Source organism: Schistocerca serialis, chromosome 7 (genome assembly GCF_023864345.2).
Source record: "Schistocerca serialis cubense isolate TAMUIC-IGC-003099 chromosome 7, iqSchSeri2.2, whole genome shotgun sequence".
Classification (NCBI taxonomy): Eukaryota; Metazoa; Arthropoda; class Insecta; order Orthoptera; family Acrididae; genus Schistocerca; species Schistocerca serialis.
Genome location: NC_064644.1, coordinates 261,264,533 through 261,278,323, shown reverse-complemented (window position 1 = coordinate 261,278,323; position 13,791 = coordinate 261,264,533).

Below are 13,791 nucleotides of genomic sequence, written 5' to 3'. Positions count from 1 at the left end.
TTACGTTACCGCTGTTGGTGAATGACGCTTCGTCGCTAAATAGAACGCGTGCAAAAAATCTGTCATCGTCGCGTAATTTCTCTTGTGCCCAGTGGCAGAACTGTACACGACGTTCAAAGTCGTCGCCATGCAATTCCCTGGTGTATAGAAATATGGTACTGGTGCAATCGATGTTGATGTAGCATTCTCAACACCGATGTTTTTGATATTCCCGATTCTCGCGCAATTTGTCTACGATAGCAGCTAAAACACCTACTTAGGCATCATCATTTGTTGCAGGTCGTGGTTGACGTTTCACACGTGGCTGAACAATTCCTGTTTCCTTAAATAACGTAACTATCCGGCGAGCGCTCCGGACTCTTGGATGATGTTTTCCAGGATACCGAGCAGCATACATAGCACACGCCCGTTGGGCATTTTTATGACAATAGCCATATATCAACTCGATATCGACGTTTTCCGCAATTGGTAAACGGTCCATTTTAACACGGGTAATGTATCACGAAGCAAATACCGTCCACACTGGCGAAATGTTACATGATACCATGTACTTATACGTTTGTGACTATTACAGCGCCATCTATCACAAAGTGAAAAAAGTGGTCCAACTAAAACATTCATATTTCTTTCGTACTACACGAATATATAATAAAAAATGGGGGTTCCTATTTTAAAAAGTGCAGTTGATATCCGTTTGACCTATGGCAGCGCCATCTAGCGGACCAACCATAGCGCTATCTGGTTTCCCCCTTCAAGCTAGACGAGTTCCGTTCGTTTTTTCGTTTGATGCTTATTTCGTGAGATATTTGGCCCTGTCACTATCAATGGTTCTGCTGAGAAATTCATCAGTGGAGTAGAAGGAGTTGGCCACCAATAAATCCTTTAGGCTTCTCTTAAACTGAATTTCACTGGCTGTTAAGCTTTTTACGGCTGCTGTCAAGTTATTGAAAATGTGTGTTCCTGAATAATGCACACCTTTTTGTTCAAGGGTAAGTGACTTTAAATCCTTGTGAAGATTATTCTTATTTCTAGTACTGATTCCACGAATTAAGCTGTTGGTTTGAAAAAGTGATATATATTTTAATGACAAATTTCATAAGGAATAAATATATTGGGAAGCAGGAGTTAGTATCCCTAGTTCCCTAAACAGGCTTCTGCAGAATGTTCTTGAGTTCACACCACATATAACAACTCTTACTGCACGTTTATGTGCCCGGAAAACTTTAGCTTGGCTTGATGAATTACTCCAAAGAATAATCCCATATGACATTATGGAATGAAAGTAAGCATAGCATTCCGGATTTTTCATTTTTATATCCCCTTTGTCTGACACAATTCGCATTGCAAATAAAGATTTGTTAAAAAGACGCTTCAGCAGTTCTGTGGTGTGCTCCTCCCAGTTGAATGTATTATCAAGCTGTAATCCCAAAAATTTATCACTATCCACTTCTTCTATCTGCACGCTCAATTTTGGCACTTACGTGTAAACGAAAACGACCACTCGAAACAGAAGTTTCAGTATATGAATAAAACGCCAGGGGCGCTGCAGTAGACCCACATCTCTCGAGTGGTATGCCGTAATGCCGTGTGCCTGTACAGGGCACGCCAGCTAGCTCCCGCCAGCAGTTGCGCCACGTACGAGCCGTGCCCCCGGCCACCAGCCAACCACGCGCCGTCACGTGAGCTGAACGACGTTTGAACTGGGAGCTCTGCAAGACACCAGGTGTCTTCTGTGAGTCAGCATCAACTGAACAGCTCAAGTACTCTACGCATCATCAGACGCTAAGATGAACATCGCAAAACGCTATTTTGATTGAATTGTCTGTATTCAAATATTATACGACCTGGACTATCTACGGCTCACTATTGTTATTTAGATTTATGTGTATGTTATACAGGGTGGCGCAGGGAAACGGGAAATTTCGAAATAACGTCATTTCCATGAATAAATTCATAAAACTAGTAATTTATTAACGAAAGTGAATGTACTCAGTATGCCATTATTCAGTATGTCTTTACAATCAAAATGTCCAAAGGTGTCTCTTTACTTTTTAAAGATGACATCGGAAAGATGTGCTGCCATTCGGCGTTCACACTCTAACAGCCTGTTATGAAAACTCTGGAATGCGCGGTGTAGCAAATCTTGGGGAATGGCAGTGATTTCGTTAACAATGTTCTCCTTCAGTTCATGGATTGTTGCAGAACGTGTACGGTACACCTTGCCTTTAAGATATCCCCACAGGAAGAAGTTGCACACACTAAGATCAGGGGATCTCGCAGGCCGTGCAATGTCACCGTTACGTGAAATAATGCGTCTTCCAAAAAATTGACGAACTGCTGCCATCGATTGTCGAGCAGTGTGTGACGTGGCTCCGTCCTGCTGAAACCACATGTTTTCGACATTAAGAGATTAAGCTCGTACAGTCTCGGTGTAAAGAATGTTTGAAGCATTCCAACATATCGAGCGGATGTTACTGTCACTGCACTACCATCCTCACGTTCAAAAAAATAAGGGCCGATAACACCTTGACATGATACAGCACATCATACTGTGACCTTGGCGTTATGTAGTGGTCGCTGGTGAAACTCACAAGGATTGTCCTGTGCACAATAACGAAAATTCTGTTTGTTCACGAATCCGTTCAGGTGGAAATGGGCTTCGTCTGATATCCATAAGTTACCAAGGAAATTCGCGTCCTCGTTGATTTTAGCCAATATCTGGCTACTAAACTCCATACGTGACGCTGGGTCTCGTTCATGTAAGTGTTGCACAATCTGCACCTTACAGGGATGGAAGTCTAATTCGTGCAGTATTCTTTGTAAGCTTCGTCGCTTAATCCCTAGCGAAGATGCATGCTGTCGAACGGAGCGGCGAGGACTTCTCTTGATTGCAGCTCTAGCAGCTGCAATGTTCTCTCGGGTACGTACCGTTGGAATGCCACCTGGAGGTTTCTTTTTCAAGGCAGATCCTGTTTCTTCAAAATTACGCACCCACGTTGTAATCGCATGCGCAGATGGGACACGTCCATGACGTCCAAGCTGGTAATGCTGTCGAAATGTTCTCTGCGCGGCAGTCGGAATATCACCACTTTTGTAAAACGCTCTCACAGCTACTGCACGTTCCGCACCAGTCCAATTCTCCATGATTACTAAATGGCAATGCGTTCACATCAGTTGTGCAAAGTTTCGAACATCTGCCAGCGCTACAGTGCTGCCAACTGTAACGTTCAAAATTTCTCGTTGCCCTGCGCCACCCTGTATATCTGGTTCACTGTGCCCTGTTTCTTGACTAGAGATCTTGGTTTGAAGATTCGTTGTGAAGTCTGGATTGGTACACTTCAGTATCCACCAGGCCTGGACACAGGATTATTTTTCAGGGGGGCAATCGGTTCAAAAATGGTTCAAATGGCTCTGAGCACTACGTGACTTAACTTCTGAGGTCATTAGTCGCCTAGAACTTAGAACTAATTAAACCTAACTAACTTAAGGACATCACACACATCCATGCCCGAGGCAGGATTCGAACCTGCGACCGTAGAGGTCGCTCGGCTCCAGACGGTAGCTCCTAGAACCGCACGGCCACTCCGGCCGGCGGGCAATCGGAAAGCTAATTTTACCTAGTACAACAATTTCTATTGTAATATAAATACAGTTTCGATTAAACATTTTAATGGGTCAGACAGGTGGATAAGAATTGATTTGCCGTCTTCATTCAACTTAAATGATCCGTAAACATGTTACTAGCTGCAATTTTCGCAAAACTACTGGCTAAATATTTATTTAATATACATCATTGTTACTGAGGTATCAGTCTCACACAGTACGCAGTTGAAAAGCAAATACCTCGAAAAATTAAAAGAAACTAACATAAGTTACAAAGTAAAGTCAAAATAATTCGCTATTTTTTTCTACGTGTTACGCATCTTGCACTAGTTAACGGACAAAGATACGAACTGTGGCTTTATTCTGTTCTGTTCCGAAATAGCCCAGACGCAGCCATTTTGCACTTAAATTTTTCTTGTACAGCTAAATATGGCACTTGACAATGGAGACAAAGGAAGCTAATTAGCTCAGATCTGTCTTTCGGTGTCTATTTTCAATTACACGAAGATCTTTACGCGAAAACATACTTAGCAATGTTGCAATGTTATTAAACTATTCATCATCTAGAGTTGAAGTATCATATAGTTTCGTGAACCTTTCTCTGCTGTTTTTCATCAACTTCTTTCCTCCTGCAACTTCTTTCACTTGAGTTTCAGTCATAATCAGGAATGAACAATGTTAAGAAAGCAGTTTGGTACTAGAAAATTTCTATTGCATATAGTACAAGCCCAAACATTTCGAGGGGGGTGGAAGTGGTGGTGGGCAGGATGTACCCCTGAATCTCCCGCCACTCCCCCCCCCCCCCCCCCCTGCTTGCGGACCTGGTGTCGGCTACATCATTAATTCAAGACACCACCCCGTCCCCTAATCATTTACCTTGTGATCTGTATGTGTTTCAGGGAAAAAACAGACGAAGTTGGCGGCGGATAGTTCGGCCACTATTGTTGTTCTTTCGTTAATAGTTTTTCTTTTAAGAGCCAGAAATCTTTGAGCTATTTAATGCAATCATTTATGTGCTGTGCGCAATATTTTATAGACAATTATGCGGGTCTGATCGGTTACTGTTCCCGAACAATGACGCCAGTCAATCTACTCATTGGTCTCATACAACGCAAATAACTGTGAAAATATTACGAGGATGGGCTGTAATAAGGTGATCTAGTCATCAGGGTCGTAGAAATTTCGATATGGTGCAATGCAGCGTACAATTTATGCACAAATTAAACCCGCCAGGGTAGCCGAGAGCGCCAACGCGCTGCTTCCTGGACTAGGGTAGGTGCGCCGGTCCGGACTGAATCTGCCCGCCGGATCAACGACGAGGGCCGGTATGCCGTCCGGCGTGGATATAGTTTTTAGGCGGTTTTCCACATCCCGCTAGGTGACCCGGGCTGGACCCCACGTTCCGCCTCAGTTACACGACTCGCAGACATTTGAAAACGTTCGCACTATTTCGTGGTTTATCCTAGACTCAGACAGTAGGGGTACACTAATTCCTTCCCGGGGGGCTCGGGATGGCGAAAGGAAGGGCATCCGGCCACCCTATGACGCTAACATTGCCAAATCCGTAGTAACAAGGCCGACCCCGCGTTGAAGCGGAACAAAGGCTCAAAGAAAATGTTGATTTATGCACAAACGAACCCCCCTCAGTGTGGGTTGCCTTAACGTCGCGACTGTCATACTATACTGAATTGCTTCAGTTACAGATTGCTAAATTTCATAAACCTGTGCGTTACTGTAATCCTCCCATTGCGAGACTGGAGGTAACGCCACAATGGATCTGGGCACATATAATATGAATAAAAATACACACATCATGTCAGAGTTGCTTGGTATTCATCATATTGACTGAAACCTTGCCCTATATAATTTTTTTCTTTATAGCCGTACACTTACTCTGCAGCATAAAATCATCATTTTTTTAATTGACTAAGTACAATAATAATTATTTCCATCTAAGTTTCACAAACTAATTCAAATGTGTTTTAAAGGAAACACAACAATTTTTTTCTAATTACCCAAAAAGAAAGAAGTTCCTTCAGTGTAATCTATTTGGGTTGCAAATACATGTTTGCTACACAATTTTCAGAAATCAATCTTTTTAGGTGGCAGATGAACCTTCAGACGAACCACACTTAAAATTTTGACACTATGTGATGTTCACTAATGTAGGCACTGCAAACGCATATTTTATCTTTTGTAATAAAGCACAACTGGGAAAGTTTTCTCACATATTACCCACAATTTGAAACAACGCTTGTTGTTGTTGTGGTTTTGTGGTCTTCAGTCCAGAGACTGGTTTGATGCAGCTCTCCATGCTACTCTATCCTGTGCAAACTTCATCTCCGACTAACTACTGCAGCTTAAATCCTTCTGAATCTGCTTAGTGTATTCATCTCTTGGTCTCCATCTACGATTTATACCCTCCACGCTGCCCTCCAGTACTAAATTGGTGATCCCTTGATGCCTCAGAACATGTCCTACCACCCGATCCTTTCTTCTAATCAAGTTGTGCCACAAACTCCTCTTCTCCCCAATTTTGTTCAGTGCCTCCTTGTTAGTTACGTGATCTACCCATCTAATCTTCAGTATTCTTCTGTAGCACCACATTTCGAAAGCTTCTATTCTCTACTTATCTAAACTATTTATTGTTCATGCTTCAGTTCCATACATGGCTACACTCCATACAAATACTTTCAGAAAAGCCTTCCTGACACTTAAATCCATAGTCGATGTTAGCAAATTTTTCTTCTTCAGGAACGCTTTTCTTGCCATGGCCAGTCTACATTTTAACTCCTCTCTACTTCGACCAACATCATTTTGTCCCCCTACCCCCCAAACAGCAAAACTCATTTACTAGTTTAAGTATCTCATTTCCTAATCTAGCTCCCTCCGCATCACCTGATGTAATTCGACTACATTCCATTCTCCTCGTTTTACTTTTGTTGATGTTCTTCTTATATCTTCCTTTTAAGACACTGTCCATTCGGTTCAGCTGCTCTTCCAGGTCCTTTGCTGTCCCTGGCAGAATTACAATGTCATCGGCAAACCTTAAAGTTTTTATTTCTTCTCCATGGATTTTAATTCCTATTCCAAATTTTTCTTTTGTTTCCTTTATTGCTTGCGCAATATACAGATTGAATAACATCAGGGATATGCTACAACCCTGCCTCACTCCCTTCCCAACCACGGCTTCCCTTTCATGCCCCTCGACCCTTACAACTGCCATCTGGCGTCTGTAGAAATTGTAAATAGCCTTTCCCTGCGTGTATTTTACCCCTGCCACCTTCAGAATTTGAAAGAAAGTATTCCAGTCAACATCATGAAAAGCTTTCTCTATGTTTACAAATGCTAGAATCGTAGGTTTGCCTTTCCTTAAACTATCTACATCATCTACATGATTACTCTGCTATTCACAGTAAAGTGTCTGGCAGAGGTTTCAATGAACCACCTTCAAGCTGTCTCTCTACCGTTCCACTCTCGAACGGAGCGCGGGGAAAACGAGCACTTAAGTTTTTCTGTGCGAGCCCTGATTTCTCTTATTTTGTCGTGCTGATCATTCTCCCTATGTAGGTGGGTACCAACAGAATTTTTTCGCAATCGAAGGAGAAAATTGGTGATTGAAATTTCACGAGAAGACACCGTCGCAACGAAAAACGCCATTGTTTTAATGATAGCCATTCCAATTCACGTATCATGTTTGTGGCACTATCTCCCCTACTTCGCGATAGTACAAAAGGAGCTGCCCTTCTTTGTACTTTTTCGATGTCAGTCCCATCTGATGCGGATTCCACACCGCACAGCAGTACTCCAGAATAGGACGGACAAGCGTGGTGTAAGCAGTCTCTTAAGTAGACCTGTTGCACCTTCTAAGTGTTCTGCCAGTGAATCGCAATCTTTGGTTGGCTCTACCCACAATATTATCAATGTGATTGTTCCAATTTAGGGTATTTGTAATTGTAATCCCTAAGTATTTAGTTCAATTTACAGCCTTCAGATTTGTGTGACTTATCGCGTAATCGAAATTTAGCGTGTTTCTTTTACTACTCATGTGAATAACTTCACACTTTTCTTTATTCAGGGTCAATTGCTACTTTTCACACTATGCAGATATCTTATCTAAATCATTTTGCAATTCGTTATGGTCATCTGATGACTTTACAATACGGCAAATGGCAGCATCTTCTGCAAACAATCTAAGACGGCTACTGAGATTGTCTCCTATGTCGTTAATATAGATCAGAAACAATAGAGGGCCTTCCTTGGGGAGCACCTGATATTATTTCTGTTTTACTCGATGACTTTCCGTCTGTTACTACGAACTATGACATTTCTGACAGGAAATCACGAATCCAGTCGCACAACTGAGGCCATGTTCTATATGCACACAGTTTGGTTAGAATACGCTTGTGAGGAACGATGTCGAAAGCCTTCTGGAAATCTAAAAATATGGAATCAATTTGACATCCCCTGTCGATAGCACTCATTAGTTCATGAGTATGAAGGGCTAGATGTGTTTCGCAGGAACGATATTTTCTGAATCCGTGCTACGTGTCAATAAATCGTTTTCTTCGAGGTACTTCTTAATATTCAAATATAGTATATGTTCCCAAACCCTACTGCAGAACGACATTAGTGATATGGGCCTGTAATTACTCAGCCGGCCGGAGTGGCCGTGCGGTTCTAGGCGCTACAGTCTGGAGCCGAGCGACCGCTACGGTCGCAGGTTCGAATCCTGCCTCGGGCATGGATGTGTGTGATGTCCTTAGGTTAGTTAGGTTTAATTAGTTCTAAGTTCTAGGCGACTGATAACCTCAGAAGTTAAGTCGCGTAGTGCTCAGAGCCATTTTTTGTAATTACTCCTACTTCCCTTTTTGGGTATTGGTGTGATATGAGCAATTTTCCAGTCTGTAGGTACGAATCTTTCTGTGAGCCAGCGGTTGTATATAATTGCTAAATTTGGAGCTATTGTATCAGCATACGCTGAGAGGAACCTGACTGATATACAATCTGGACTGGAAGCCTTGCTTTTATTAAGTGATTTAAGCTGCTTTGCGACACCGAGAATATCTATTCCTATGTTTCTCATCTTGGCAGTTGTTCTTGATGGGAATTCAGGAATATTTACTTCTTCTTCTTTGGTGAAGGTGTTTCGGAAAATCGTGTTTGATAACTCTGCTTTAGTGTCACTGTCATCAGTGACTTCACCATTGTTATCGCGCAGTGAAGGTATTGATTGCGTCTTGCCACTGGTGTGCTTAATAGATGACCAGAATCTCTTTGGGTTTTCTACCAGATTTCGAGACAGAGTTTCGTTGTAGAAATTACTGAAAGCATCTTGCAATGAAGTACGCGCTATATTTAGAACTTCTGCAAAACTTTGCCAGTCTTGGTGATTTTGCGTGCTTTTAAATTTGGCATGCTTTTTTCGCTGCTTCTGCAACGGCGATCTGACCAGTTTTGTGTACCATGGAGGATAAGTACCATCACTTATGTGGTTAGACTTAGGTTTTTCAGTGCTCTTTCAAATTCTTCACGCAGTATCATATCTCTCAATTGCTGTCGATACTATCTTTTTGGAATCATTCCACAACTTTTCTACTCTTACATGATCAGATCGGAAGGAGTGCAGACTGTCTCTTAAAACGGTGTTAAGAGCATTTTTATCAGGTTTTTTAAACAGATATATTTTGCGTTTCTTTTTATGGTTGTACGAGTTACGGTATTCAGCCTAGCTGCTACTGCCGCTGCTATCTGAAGGCCAGAGTGAGCTATCGACTCTTCGTAAACTACCTGGAATGTAGAACCTATCACTTGTCAGACATTATGTAAATTGAAGGTGGAGGAGGGAGGAAGGAACGGAAAGGGAAGGAACTCATGATGTCAACTGCATTCGAATTTTATGTGGAGTCAGGGACGCCAAGTGAAAATATATGCTGGACCAGGATTCGAACCCAGGATGTCCTCCTTGATAGGCAGTTGCATTAACCATTGCGCCACCCGAAAATCTTATCTTCTAAGATAAGTCGTAGGGTCAGTATTGCCTCACGTGTTCCAACATTTTTACGAGATCCAAACTGATCTTCCAAGACATCGGCTTCTACCAGTTTTTCCATTCGTCTGCAAAGAATCCGTATTAGTGTTTAGTAGCCGTGACTTATTAAACTGATAGTTCGGTAATTTTCACACCTGTCGACACCTGCTTTCTTTGGGACTGGAATTATTATTTTCTTCTTGCAGTTTGAGGGTATTTCGCCTGTCTCATACATCTTGCTCACCAGATGGTAGAGTGTTGTCATGGTTGGCTCTCCCAAGGCTATCAGTAGTTCTAGTCCAATGTTGTCTACTCCCGGCGCCTTGTCTTCGACTTAGATTTTTCAGGGCTCTTTCAAATTCTTCACGCAGTATCATATCTCCCATTTCATCTTTATCTACGTCCTCTTCCATTTCCATAATATTGCCCTCAAGTACATCGCTCTTGTATAGACCCTCTATATACTCCTTCCACCTTTCTGCCTTCCCTTCTTTGCTTAGGACTGGTTTTCCATCTGAGCTATTGATATTCGTACAAATAGTTCTCTTTAATTTTCCTGTAGGCAGTATCTATCTTACCCCTAGTGATATATGATTCTCCATCCTTACCTTTGTCCTCTATCCATCCTTGCTTGGCCTTTTTGCCCCTACTGCCGATCTCATTTTTTAGACGTTTGTATTCCTTTTCGCCCGCTTCATTTAATGAATTTTTACATTTTCTCCTTTCATCACTTAAATTCAGTAGGCTATCTCTTCTGTTACGCAAAGATTTCTGCTAGCCCTCCTCTTTTTACTTACTTGATCCTTTGTTACCTTCACTATTTCATCTCTCACTGCTACCGATTCTTCTACTGTATTTCTACGTTTCAATCGCTCCCTGATGCTCTCTCTGAAACTCTCTACAACCTCTGGTTCTTTCTGTTTATCCAGGTCCCATATTCTTAGATTCCTGTCTTTTTGCAGTTTCTTCACTTTTAATCTATAGCTCATAAGCAATAAATTGTAGTCAGAGTCTGCATCTGCCCCTGGAAATGTCTTACAATTTGAAATCTGGTTCCGAGATATTTGTCTTACCATTATACAATCAATCTGAAACCTTGCAGGCCTCTTCCACGTATACAACCTTTTTTCATGATTCTTAAACCAAGTGTTAGCTATTATTAAGTTACGCTCTGTGTAAAATTCTACCAGGCGGCTTCCTCTTTCAATCCTTACCCCCAATCCATATTCACCTACTACTTTTTCTTCTCTCCTGTACCTACTGTCGAATTCTGTCTCCCTTAACTTTCTCCTTAAACTTGTGTGTTTGTAGCAGTTGTTTATCGTGACTCCAAAAACAAGGTCACATCTCTTACAGTTCAGTAGACAGTACAGTAGTTGCTAATGACCACATTTTAGACATTTGTCAGTACTGTTAAATACATTTACGGCAAAATTTCTAACTAGTAAAATTAAAATGCTGTGATGGCACTCCGAAATATTGCCACAAAATGCAGTCGAATGACGCTAATTGGTGGTGGGGGCATCGCAAAGATAAGGATACAGGGTACTCAAAAATGGTGGAAACATCGTAATTTTTTATGACTTTATTAAATTCTATAGTCTTTCCTGATTACATTGACATATACATTATAGGGTTTCAAAGGAAAAATGACCTGTATATAACAAATTTTAAAGTTACAACATGTACGCCGGCACGCCCTCTTTGTTTCTGTCACAGAAATCAGTATTATTTCGAAAGGAACTGTGAACTTCCTGTTTCAGCGATTATAGGTATGATACATTGGATATGTTGGTAACAGTGCAGGTTTCTAGTGTCTGTAAATGATTGTCTTTGCTAGTATTTACTTTTGTTTCGCTGAAGCAATTTGTTCACGTGTTACTGAATGTTTGTTGTCCAAATGCTACATATATTTGTGGAAGTACATATCATCTAGTGTGCAATAAATACGAACTATGCCACACATCAAGAAATTCAATAAAAGAAAATAACCTATGTATCAGTTCTTCAGGGAAGAAACTCCCCCATGGCACACCTCCTTGTGATTCAAACTTTTGTGTCAACAATGACGCCGTTGGTAGTGGATTTGTTGTTGTTGATTTGGGCATCATATCTTGTTTGATAAAGGAAGTGGCGAAATGTAAACAATGTGATGGTGTAGGCTTTTTGGAAATAACTGAACAACAAAGTAGCAGGAAGGGTTAAGCGTCAAAATTAGTTGTTCTTTGTAGATCCTGCAATAAATCTACCTCGAAAATGACTTCGAACATTGTGCATAATTCATATGATGTGAATTTGAAGTTAGTGTTTGCAATGCGTGCAATAGGAAAAGGAAAAATGGCTGCTCAAACTACGGCCGTTCGACGTGAGAGTAGGCATACTCGTCGTCGATGTTCCGTTAGACCACATCTGGCCACCGCAAGGGAGGATCATCGTACTATGTAAAAAGCACGTCATAGCCCCTCCACATCTCCACCTGCCATCTGAGAACAAGTTCTGGATTTCCTGTGACATTCTGTGTCACCCTGAAGCGTTAGTCAAAGTCTAACACCAGTTGGATTAGGGAATTACCTACCTCATGCGTGGGCTGCTGGTATCACCACAACACAAACCGCTGCATTGGTAGTGTTGCTGTGACCAGGAACCATAGGCTGCTGATGAACGGCATCGCATTGTGTTCAGTGGTGAACTGCGCTTCTGTGCTACCCCAGATGGGGAGCCAGCAGGCATGACTTCAGGCCACACAGCTGGTAGTGATTAGAAAACTTTAATGGCACAACGATAAGTCGCAGACATCCTGCCACCTCATGTATTACCTCTCATGTGACAGTATTGCTCTATGACCTACCTGTGTGATGCTGAGGTACACTATGTGATCAAAAGAATCCGGACACCTGGCTGAAAATGATTTACAAGTTCATGGCGCCTTCCATCGGTAATGGTGGAATTCAATATGGTGTTGGCCCACCCTTAACCTTGATGACAGCCTCCACTCTCGTAGGCATACTTCCAATCAGATGCTGGAAGGTTTCTTGAGAATGGCAGCCCACTCTTCACAGAGTGCTACACTGAGGAGAGGTATCGATGTCGGTCGGTGAGGCCTGGCACGAAGTCGGGGTTCCAAAACATCCCAAAGGTGTTCTATATGATTAAAAAAAAAAAGGTTCAAATGGCTCTGAGCACTATGAGACTTAACTTCTGAGGTCACCAGTCCCCTATAACTTAGAACTACTTAAACCTAACTAACCTAAGGACATCACACACATCCATGCTCGAGGCAGGATTCGAACCTGCGACTGTAGTGGTCGCGCGGTTCCAGACTGTAGCGCCTAGAACCGCTCGGCCACGCCGGCCGGCTGTACGATTCAGGTCTGGACTCTGTGCAAGCCAGTCCATTACAGGGATGTTATTGTCGTGTAACGACTCCGCCACAGGCCGTACATTATCGACCGTGTTTAAAGATGCAACCACCATCCCCGAATTGCTGTTCAACAGTGGGAAGCAAAAAGGTGCTTCAAATATCAATGTAGCCCTGTGATGTGATAGTGACACGCAAAACAACAAGGGGTGGAAGCACCGTGCATGAAAAACACGACCACTCCATAACACCACCGCTCCGAATTTTACTGTTTGCACTACACATGCTGGCTGATGACGTCCACCGGGCATTCGCCATACCCACAACCTGCCATCGGATCGCCACATTGTGTACCGTGATTCGTCACTCCACAGAATGTTTTTCCACTGTTTAATCGTCCAATGTTTACGCTCCTTACACCAAGCGAGGCGTCGTTTGCATTTACTGGCGTGATGTGTGGCTTATGAGCAGCCGCTCGACCATGAAATCCACGTTTTCTCACCTCCCGCCTAATTGTCATAGTACGTGCAGTGGATCCTGATGCAGTTTGGAATTCCTGTGTGATGGTCTGGATAGATGTCTGCCTATTACACAGCGACCCTCTTCAGCTGTCGGTGGTCTCTGTCAGTCAACAGACGAGGTCGGCTTGTATGCTTTAGTGCTGTACGTGTTTCTTCACGTTTCCTCTTCATTATCACATCGGAAACAGTAGACGTAGGGATTTTTAGGACTGTGGAAATCTCGCATACAGACGTATGACACAAGTGACACCCAATCACCTGACCACATTCGAAGTCCG